Here is a 9,139-nt window from a genome sequence, read left to right as displayed (position 1 = left end):
CTAATGGTGAGAATCTCTCTTTATGCCTGACCATGATGTTGATCGTGACACACGTTCTTTAAACAGGGCAATGATGCTGATGTTGAGACACTCTCTTTAAACAGGGTCATGATGTTGCTGCTGAGACTCTCTCTTAAAACACGGCCATGATTCCAATGGTGAGATTCTTTCTTTAATCAGGGTCATGATTCTGGTGGTGAGATTTTCTCTTTAAATAGGGTCATTATTCTGATGTTGAGACTCTCTCTTTAAGCAAAGCCATGATGTTGCTGCTGAGACTCTCTTTTTAAAAAGGGTCGTGATGCTGATGGTGAGAATCTCTCCTTAAATATGGTCATGTTTCTGGTGGTGAGTCTCTCTCTTTAAACATGGTCATGATTCTGGTGATGAGATTCTCACTTCAAACAGAGTCATGATGCTCATGGTGATACTCTCTATAAAGTGGTTCATGTGCTGATGGTGAGACTGTCTTTGAACAGTGTCACGATGCTAATGGTGAGACTCTCTATAAACAGGGTCATGATGCTGATGGTGAGACTCTCTATAAACAGGGACATGATGCTGATGGTGAGACTCTCTAAAAACAGGGACATGATGCTGATGCTGAAACGCTCTTTATACATGGCCATGATGCTGATGGTGAGACTCTCTTTTAACAGGGTCATGATGCTTACGGTGAGACTCTCTATAAACAGGGCCATGATGCTGATGGCGAGACACTCTTTAAACAGGGTTATGATGCTGATGGTGAGACTCTCTCTTTAAATCGGGTCAAGTTGCTGATGGTGAGACTCTCTTTAAACCGGGTCATGATGCTGATGGTGAGACTCTTTTTAAACCGGGTCATGATGCTGATGGTGAGACTCTCTTTAAACCGGGTCATGATTCTGATGTTGAGACTCTCTCTCTAAGGAAAGCCATGATGTTGCTGCTGAGACTCTCTCTTTAAAAAGGGTCGTGATGCTGATGGTGAGACTCTCTCCTTAAATATGGTCATGTTTCTGGTGGTGAGTCTCTCTCCTGAAACATGGTCATGATTCTGGTGGTGAGATTCTCACTTTCAATAGAGTCATGATGCTCATGGTGATACTCTCTATAAAGTGGTTCATGTGCTGATGGTGAGACTGTCTTTAAACAGGGTCATGATGCTAATGGTCAGACTCTCTATAAACAGGGCCATGATGCTGATGGTGATACTTTCTATAAACAGGGTTACGATGTTGATGGTGATACACTCTTTAAACAGGGTTATTATGTTGATTTTGAGACTCTTTTTAAATAGCCATGATGTGGAGATGCCGGTGATGGACTGGGGTTAACAATTGTAAACAATTTTACAACACCAAGTTATAGTCCAACGATTTTATTTTTAATCGCACAAGCTTTCGGGGAAAGCCCCCGAAAGCTTGTGGGATTAAAAATAAAATCGTTGGACTATAACTTGGTGTTGTAAAATTGTTTACAACTTTTTAAATAGGGTCATGATGCTGATGGTGATAATCTCCATAAACAGCGTCAGATTGCTGATGGTGAGACTGACGATAAACAGGTTCACGATGTTGATGGTTAGACTCTCTTTAAACAAGGTCATGATGCGAATGGTGAGACTCTCTCTTTAAAGGGGTTCACGGTGCTCATGGTGAGACTCGCTCTTTTTTCCCTGGCCATGATGTTGATGATGAGACACGCTCTTTAAACAGGGCCATGATGCTGATCGTGAGACACTCCATTTAAACAGGGTCCTGACGTAAATGGTGGGACTCTCTATAAACAGGGCCATGATGCTGATGGTGAGACTCTCGAGAAACAGGATCGTGATGCTGAAGGTGAAACTCTCTATCAACAGGGTCATGATGCTGATGGTGAGACTCTCTCTTTATAGCTGGGCATGATGTTGATGGTGAGAGATGCTCTTTAAACAGTGATAGGATGCTGATGGCGAGACTATCTATAAACAGGACAATGATGCTAATTGTGCGACACTCTCTTTAAACAGGGTAATAATGCTGATGGGTAAGATTTTCTCTTTTAACAGAGCTACGATGCTTATTGTGAACATGATGTGGAGATGCCGGTGATGGAATGGGGTTGACAATTGTAAACAATTTTACAACACCAAGTTATAGTCCAGCAATTTTATTTTAAATTCACAAGCTTTCGGAGGCTTCCTCCTTCGTCAGGTGACATCGTTCACCTGACGAAGGAGGAAGCCTCCGAAAGCTTGTGAATTTAAAATAAAATTGCTGGACTATAACTTGGTGTTGTAAAATTGTTTACTATTGTGAACATAGCAACATAGGAACATAGGTACAGGAGTAGGCCATTCAGCCCCTCAAGCCCGCTCCGCTATTTGATAAAATCATGGATGATCTGTGATCTAACTCCATATACCTGCCTTTGGCACATACCCTTTAATGCCGTTGGTTGGCAAAAAGCTATCTATCTCAAATTTAAAATTAGCAATTGAGCTAGCACCAATTACCGTTTGCAGAAGAGAATTCCAAACTTCTACCACCCTTTTTGTGTCGAAGTGTTTCCTAATCTCACTCCTGAAAGGTCCCGCTCTAATTAGTAGACGATGCCCCCTTGTCCGAGAATCGACTAACACCGGAAATAATTTGTCTCTCTCCACCCTTTCTGTTCCCCTTCATATCTTATAAACTTCGATCAGATCAACCCTTAATTTTCCAAACTCGAGAGAATACAACCCCAATGTGTGTAATCTCTCCTCGTAACTTAACCCTTGAAGTCAGGGGATCATTCCAGTAAACCAACGCAGCACTCCCTCCAAGGCCAATATGTCCTTCCGAAGGGGCGGTGCCCAGAACTGCTCACAGAACTCCAGGTTCGATCGAAACAAGGTTTTGGATAGGTGCAGCATAACTTCTGCACCCTTGTATTTTAGTCCTCTAGATATAAAGGCCAGCATTCCATTCGCCTTATTGATTATTTTCTGCACCTGTTCATGACACTTCAATGATATATGTACCTGAACCCCTAAGTCCCTTTGGACATCCACTGTTTTTAACTTTTTTACCATTCAGAAAGCACCTGTCCTATCCTATTTTGGTCTAAAGTGGATGACCTCACATTTGCCGACATTGAATTCCATGTGCCACAGTTTTGCCCATTCACCTAATCTATCAATATTCCTTTGTAATTTTATGTTTTCATCAAAAATGCTTTCAATGCCACCAATCTTTGTGTCATCAGCAAACTTAGATATAAGACTTTCGTTGCCTTCATCTAAGTCGTTAATAAATATTGTGAATAATGGAGGCCCCAAGACAGATCCCTGCGGGACTCCACGAGTCACATCCTGCCAATGTGAGCAACTACCCATTATCCCGACTCTCTGTCGTCTTTCGCTCGGCCAACTTCCGAACCAAGCCCGTACTTTTCCCTCGATTCCATCGGCTTCTATCTGAGCTAACAGTCTCTTACGTGGGACTTTATCAAATGTCTTCTGGAAGTCCATATAAATAACATCCATTGACATTCCCCTGACCACTACTTTCGTCATCTCCTGCAGCCATGTCTCTGTAATAGCTATCATATCATATCATACCTCCAATTTGAATTTGTACCTGTAGTTCATTTAATTTATTCCTTCTACTCCGTGTATTTGTATATCGAACTCTTAGTTGGGCCACACACCCCAGCCTTACCTTTAGCTTTGATGCTGGGTTAATCGCTTTACACCTTCCAGTTTTTACTTTATCTGTCGTGCCAAAAGTACATTTTCTTTCTGCTGCTCTACGCTTTTCCCTTTCACTTGTTCTTGAACAACCTTTTGTACCGTTTGTGTTGTAAATTTCTCTTGATCCTCCTCTCCCTTGTTGTTTTCAACTTTACTCTATTATGACTCCCCGCTCAAGTTCCCATCTCCCTGCCACTCTAGTTAAAATCCTCGCCAACAGCAGTAGCAATACCCTGCGAGGATATGAGCCCCGGATCTGTTGAAAAGCAATCCATCCGGCTTGTACAGGTCCCACCTTCCCAAGAATCGGTCTCAATTCCTCAGGAATTTAAATTCCTCCCTCCTGCACCAACCCTCCAGCCACGCGTTCATCTGCTCTATTCTCCCTTTCCTATACACACGAGCACGTGTCACTGGGCGTAATCGTGAGATATTTACCAGTGAGGTCCTGCTTTTTAACTTATTTCCTATCTCCTTATATTGTGCTTGCAAGACCTGGTTCCTCTTTTTACCTATGTCGTAGGTACCGATATGTACCACTTTCTCTTTATACCGTCCGTGATGTTGATGGAGAGATACGCTCATTAAGCAGGGTCATGATGTTGATGGTGAAACACGCTCTTTAAACAGTCCATGATGCTAATAGTGAGACTCAATCTGAACAGGGCGATGAGGCTGATAGTGAGACTCTCTATAAACAGTGCCATGATGTTGATGGTGAGACATTCTTTAAAAAGGTTCATGATGTTGATGGTGAGGCTCCTTTTAAACAGTGTCATAATGAAGATGGAGAGAATCTCTCTTTAAACAGGGTCATGATGCTTTTTAAAGTGGGCAATGATGCTAATGGTCAGACTTTTAAAAAAAATAGTGTCATGATGCTGATGATGAGACAATACCTGTAAACAGGGTAATGATGCCATTACAGACGTCATTACATCCTTGATCCAAACATGGACAAAAGAGCTGAATTCCAGATGTGAGGTGAGAGTCACTGCCCTTGACATCAAGGCAGCAGTTGACCGAGTGTGGGACCAAGGAGCCCTAGTAAAATTGAAGTCAATGGGAATCAGGGGGAAAACTCTCCAGTGGCTGGAGTCATACCTCGCAGAAAGGAAGATGGTAGTGGTTGTTGGAGGCCAATCATCTCAGCCCCAGGGCATTGCTGCAGGAGTTCCTCAGGGCAGTGTCCTCGGCCCAACCATCTTTACTTGCTTCACAATGACTTTCCCTCCATCATAAGGTCAGAAATGGGGATGTTCGCTGATGATTGCACAGTTTTCAGTTCCATTCGCAACCCCTCAAATAATGAAGCAGTCCGAGCCCGCATGCAGCAAGACCTGGACAACATCCAGGCTTCGGCTCATAAGTGGCAAGTAACATTCGCGCCAGATAAGTGCCAGGCAATGACCATCTCTAACAAGAGAGAGTGTAACCACCTCCCCTTGATATTCAACGGCATTACCATCGCCGAATCCCCCACCATCAACATCCTGGGGATCACCATTGACCGGAAACTTAACTGGACCAGCCTTATAAATATTATGGCTATGAGAGAAGGTCAGAGGCTGGGTATTTTGCGGCGAGTGACTCACCTCCTGACACCCCAAAGACTTTCCACCATCTACAAGGCACAAGTCAGGAGTGTGATGGAATACTTTCCACTTGCTTGGATGAGTGCAGCTCCAACAACACTCAAGAAGCTCGACACCATCCAAGATAAAGCAGCCCGCTTGATTGGCACCCAATCCACCACCCTGAACATTCACTCCCTTCACCACCGGCGCACTGTGGCTGCAATGTGTACCATCCACAGGATGCACTGCAGCAACTCGCCAAGGCTTCTTCGACAGCACCTCCCAAACCCGCGACCTCTACCACCTAGAAGGACAAGAGCAGCAGGCACATGGGAACAACACCACCTGCACGTTCCCCACCAAGTCACATACCATCCCGACTTGGAAATATATCTTCATTCCTTCAACGTCGCTAGGTCAAAATCCTGGAACTCCCTTCCGAACAGCACTGTGGGAGAACCGTCACCACACGGACTACAGCGGTTCAAGAAGGCGGCTCACCACCACCTTCTCAAGGGCAATTAGGGATGGGCAATAAATGCCGGCCTCACCAGCGACGCCCACATCTCATCAATGAATTTAAAAAAAATCCCTTAATACCTTTGGTTGCCAAAAATCTATCTGTCTCAGATTTAAATTTAGCAATTGAGCTAGTATCAATTGCCGTTTGCGGAAGAGAGTTCCAAACTCTTATGTGTAGAATGTTTTTCTAATCTCGCTCCTGAAAGGTCTGCCTCTGATTTTTACACTGTGTCCCTACTCGTAAAATCCCCAGCCAGCTGAAATAGTTTCCCTCTATCCACCCTATCTGTTCCCATTTAAATCTTATAAAGTTCGATCAGACCACCACTCAACCTTCGAAACTCCAGAGAATACAACCCCAATTTGTGTAATCTCTCCTCGTAAATTAATCCTTGAAGTCCGGGTATCATTCTAGTAAACCTACGCTGCACTCCCTCCAAGGCCAATGTATCCTTCTGAAGGTCCGGTGCCCAGAACTGCTCACAGTACTCCTGGTGCGGTCCAACCAGGGTTTTGAATAGCTGCAGCATAACTTCTGCCACCTTGTAGATATAAAGGCCAGCATTCCATTTGCCTTCTTGATTATTTTCTGCACCTGTTCATGACACTTCAATGATCTCTGTCCCTCAACCTCGAAGTCCCTTTGGACATCCACTGTTTTAACTTTTTACCATTTAGAAAATACCCTGCCCGCAATATAATGGGAAGAGCGGACTTCAAATATCACCCTCTGAGTCTGAAGAACAAAATCTGTGCACAATATAATGGGAAGAGCGGACTTCAAATATCACCCTCTGAGTCTGAATAACAAACTCTGCCCGCAATATAATGGGAAGAGGTGACTTCAAATATCACCCTCTGAGTCTGAAGAACAAACTCTGCCCACAATATAATGGGAAGAAGGGACTTCAAATATCACCCTCTGAGTCTGAATAACAAACTCTGCCCACAATATAATGGGAAGAGGTGACTTCAAATATCACCCTCTGAGTCTGAATAACAAACTCTGCCCACAATATAATGGGAAGAGGGGACTTCAAATATCATCCTCTGCACAAACACAAGATTGCAGGGTGTGAGAAAGACAAATCAACGGTCTTCTGATCGCTCGCTAAATAACACATTTATCTGGGGAAGAACAGAAATAAAACTCATTTCTTGGCATTATCTATATTTAACATTATAGTTGCGGCTTTAATTTTGAAAACCGCCCTTCGCTGAGCTGTGAGTGCGACAGAAAACTCTGTCGTTCAAGTAAACGATCAGTTAACACAGTTGGTGTCGGGAACACATGAAAAAGAAACAAAATAGAATCATAGAAATGATAGAAATTTACCGCACAAAAGGAGGCCATTCGGCCCATCGTGTCTGTGCCGGCCGAAAAAAGGGCTTTCCAGCCTGATCACACTTTCCAGCATTTGGTTTCTCGCCTTATAAGTTAAGGCAGTTCAAGTGGATATCCACGTAATTTTTAAACGTGATGAGGGTTTCTGCCTCTTCCAACCTTCCAGGCAGTGATTCCTGATCCCCACCACCCACTGAAAAACATTCTACTCTCCCCTATAATCCTTCTAACAAGTCATTCTTCAAAATCATCCACCTTCTTCAAAATCATGACGGGTCCAGACAGAGCAGATTGAGAGAAGCTGTTCCCATTGGCGGAAGGGTCAAGGACCAGAGGAGATAGGTTCAAGGTGATTGGCAAAAGAACCAATGGTGACATGAGGAAAATCTTTTTTACACAGAGAGTGGTTCGGATCTGGAATGCACTGCCAGAGGGAGTGGGGGAGGCAGATTCAATCATGACCTTCAAAAGGGAACTGGATAAGTACTTGAAGGGAAAGAATTTGCAGGGTTACGGGGATAGGGCGGGGGAGTGGGACGAGCTTGATTGCTCTTGAATAGAGCTGGCGCAGACTCGATGGGCCGAATGGCCTCCTTCCGTGCTGTTACCTTTCTGTGATTCTATGAATATAAGTGGATGGAGCTTGCACGACTAAAATTGTGCTGTGTTGTCTCTGAACAGCAAACTCACCGAGTCCCATAACTGCTGTATGTTGGAGAGCTCAGACCACCAATGTAGAGACCATTGTTTTTTTCCAGCTGTTATTCACATCTTCTCTTTCAGTAATTTTCCCGGTCGCTGAGAATGAAGTGAGCTGAAATGAGCAGGTCCAACGAGCTGGTTTGGAGCACAGGCCAATGACTGATCGCAGCTTGTTACTCAGTCAGTCAGCTCCGTTACAGCCGCTCCTGTCAGTAACAATTGAAGAGAAACTGTAAATCTGAAACTAAAATAGATAATTTACAATACTTTATATCATCCCACACTTCTCTGTTTCACAGTTTGTCAAACCCAAAACAGCCTCTGTCTGAGAATTGAATGGTTATCGGGGCCGTCACTTAATATCGGAACTCGTTGATTTTTCGGGGCTGATGCTGGTTTATTTCTTTCAGTGAGTGACCCATTTTACACCAAGTGAAGGTCCAATTCTCAGATCAGAGTCTGGGACACTCTGCTATGTCCAGTCTCCGTTTTGCGAAATTCTAAACCCCTCTGGTCCGGTCATTTCTTGGGAATGAGTCCGAAGCAGTCGGGCCACTCGTTTTTAATATCTGTGTCCTCACTGCTAAATAATAAGATTGCGGGTTTCCTTATCAATAATTGTAAATTATTATACTGACTGTTGAGAATCCAATGGAATTGAGCCCCAGATATTCAGTCTGTGCATCTCCTCATAATTGTTGGTGTTTCTCTACAAGTAATAAAAGCAACCGTCTGGTGAAGTAACTCATTGCACAAATATTCCCCGCAATTAATTCCTCTCTTGTTTAATGCAAGGCGAGTGTAGCTCGAATATTATTTTGACGACTATAATTATTTCCCGAATTTCTTTCCACATTGTGCTCCATTTTTTTAGGATGATTTGTGAATGATATTTACCAAATGAGCATTTCCTGCTCAGTGGTGATTTATATTTACCTTCAGCAAAAGCTGATTTCTCCTGACATATTACTCCTGCTCCTAATTACAACAACAAGCTTGGTGTGAAATATATGAACGAAATTGTTGAATAAAATGGAATAGGGAGAATTTAGATATTTACAAAAGTTTGCCCAACATCAGATCGTCCCCAGATTCACAAGAACAGAGTGAAAGAAGAGGTAAAATGTATTAGGCTCTGTGGTGCGACGGAAAGCACATTGGACTTTTAGTTCAAGACTGTAACGACATTTGAAAGGTTCTGAGCTTGAGTTCTCTCAGAGTTATATTTCAGATCACGACTCTATAATAATGATGCTGTGTTCCACTAGAGTTCTATTTCAGATCAGGCCTCCA

Source organism: Heptranchias perlo, unplaced genomic scaffold, assembly GCF_035084215.1.
Source record: "Heptranchias perlo isolate sHepPer1 unplaced genomic scaffold, sHepPer1.hap1 HAP1_SCAFFOLD_133, whole genome shotgun sequence".
NCBI classification, from domain to species: Eukaryota; Metazoa; Chordata; class Chondrichthyes; order Hexanchiformes; family Hexanchidae; genus Heptranchias; species Heptranchias perlo.
Note: the sequence above shows the minus strand (reverse complement) of the source record.